The sequence below is a fragment of the Rhinolophus sinicus genome, linkage group LG09 (assembly GCF_036562045.2).
Source record: "Rhinolophus sinicus isolate RSC01 linkage group LG09, ASM3656204v1, whole genome shotgun sequence".
Lineage (NCBI taxonomy): Eukaryota > Metazoa > Chordata > Mammalia > Chiroptera > Rhinolophidae > Rhinolophus > Rhinolophus sinicus.
In genome coordinates this window covers 82,216,743-82,218,877 of record NC_133758.1, presented here as the reverse complement: position 1 = coordinate 82,218,877, position 2,135 = coordinate 82,216,743, and the positions used below count along the sequence as shown (strand labels likewise).

At 43.9% G+C, this 2,135-nt stretch overlaps 1 pseudogene; it reads left to right on the top strand.

Moving 5' to 3' along the window:
- Nucleotides 1-815: 815 nt before the first annotated feature.
- On the top strand, nucleotides 816-1,150 carry LOC109437117 (eukaryotic translation initiation factor 1; annotated as a pseudogene).
- Nucleotides 1,151-2,135: the final 985 nt, after the last annotated feature.

Here is a 2,135-nt window from a genome sequence, read left to right as displayed (position 1 = left end):
ATAAAGGGAACTTTTCATATATATATATATATGTATATTCCCCCCCCCCCAAATTAAGAACAGTAGAGATGAGGGTAAAGGGGATCAAATATATGGTGATGGAAGGAGAACTGACTCTGGGTGGTGACCACACAATGTAATCTATAGATGATGTAATACAGAATTGTATACCTGAAATCTATGTAACTACTAACAATTGTCACCCCAATAAACTTTAATTAAAAACAACAAAAAACGACAGTAGACTAGGATTCTTGTGTATTACAGGAGACCCTGAATTTTGGGGGCAGAACAGTGAAGAGATCAGTATACTCCTTCCCTCAGAGCTTCACAATTGTTAAAGAAAAAACCCACAGGCCCAAAATGATGTCACTTTGCTAAAGCCCATGATACCAAACCTAGATTTAATACCTGACCTAATTGCTGTTTCAACATCTCCCAGAAATATAAGCTTAATCAACCATTCTGGAATTTTCTGGTCAACACCAATGAGGTAATCTGTCACGTGGGCCCTCTCCATCCCCCATAGAAAGAAGAGACAATCTGCATGATAAAAACCCTTGCCATTCCCTTCCTCGAAAAAGAAGACGTCCTGGTCTAAAAAAATAATCCTTTCTTTTGTTCATGGCTCCCTTGCCTCAACCTTCTTCTTATAAAAACCTTCCATATTAGGCCCCAGTCACTAAGCTGCCACCGAGGACTCAGCAGCCTCCCCTTGAGCTTGCTTGTTTCCCAACACTCCATTCCCCTGTGTGCCTTCTCCCGCCAACACCTCCTGCAGGCCAGTTTCCAATGAGAGTAAGGAATTGTATGGTATGTCCACTATCCAGAATCTCCCCTCTTTCCACCCCTTTGCTGAGGGAAGGGTGACGGTCTGCTTCCTGCTGGCACTGAGGATTATATCCATATAATTCAACAGAAAAACATCAGGAAGATCTTTACCACTGTCCAAGGGACCCCTGATGATTATAGCAAAAAGATACTAGTGAAGGCAGTTACGAAGATATTTTCCTGCAATGGTATTGCAATTGAGCATCCAGAATATGGAGAAGCAATTCAGCATCAGGGTGACCAGCCCAAGAACATATGCCAGTTCCTCATAGAGACTGGACTAGCTAAAGATGGCCAGCTGAAGGTTCATGGGTTGTAAGTGCTTCTGGCTCATTGAAGCTTAAGTGAGGATTTCCTTGCAATGAGTAGAATTTGTCCCTTGTCACAAGTTTAAAAACCTCACAGCTTGTATAATGTAACCATTGGGGTCTGCTCTTAACTTGGACTAGTGTAGCTCCTTCGTGCAATAAACTGAAAAGAGCCATGCTGTCTAGTCTTCAAGTCCCTCATTTAAACAGAGGTCAAGCAGTAGGCGCCTGGCAGTGTCCAGGCTGAAACAGAGCAATAATGTGATGTTTCAGCCAGAGCCCCAAGATCACAGCTGGCTATGTCTGCCAGAAGTTCCTGGGCTCTCTGTCTGCAGAGTTCCCCGCCCTAAGAGAATGTCCCCAGCTGAAGAGCCTTCAGTGAAGCTGAGAGGAGGGGATGAGGCAGCAAAGGCAGCTGCACCACTAGAGGGAGCCTTTGGTAGTCAAAGATCCCTTGGTGTCGCCAACCTGACCCAGGGGCGGAGCTTAAAGCAGCCACCTTCCCTCTAGTGAGGTGACAGGACATCTGGCTTGCCACCAAGGTCTTTTTGACCAGACATAGGCTAGCTAATTGACGTCCAAACACCACAATGTGAGACCAACCTATCAGAGTTAAACTTTCGACAAGGGAACAAATTTCAAACTGATACTTCGGTTATGTAGCTAGCGGTAGAGCTTGCAACTTACTAGCCACAGCTGCCCAATGCCATGTGAAGTAACAAACTGGTTTGGGGTTTTTTCCCCTTCAGTTTTAATGTTATGTAATGTATTTAAACACTTATTTAAATAAAACTTGTTTTCAGAAAAACAAACAAACAAACAAAAAACCCTTCCATTGTATACAGCCCTTCAGAGCGCCCTTCTAGTTGCTTGTTTACTTACTGCTGCTTAGTATAAGCCAATTAGATCTTCAAATTCACTCAGCTGAATTTTGTTCTTTGACACTCTGCTGTGCCTACTTATGCTTCCCCGGGCCCAAGCATATACTCCCCCCAG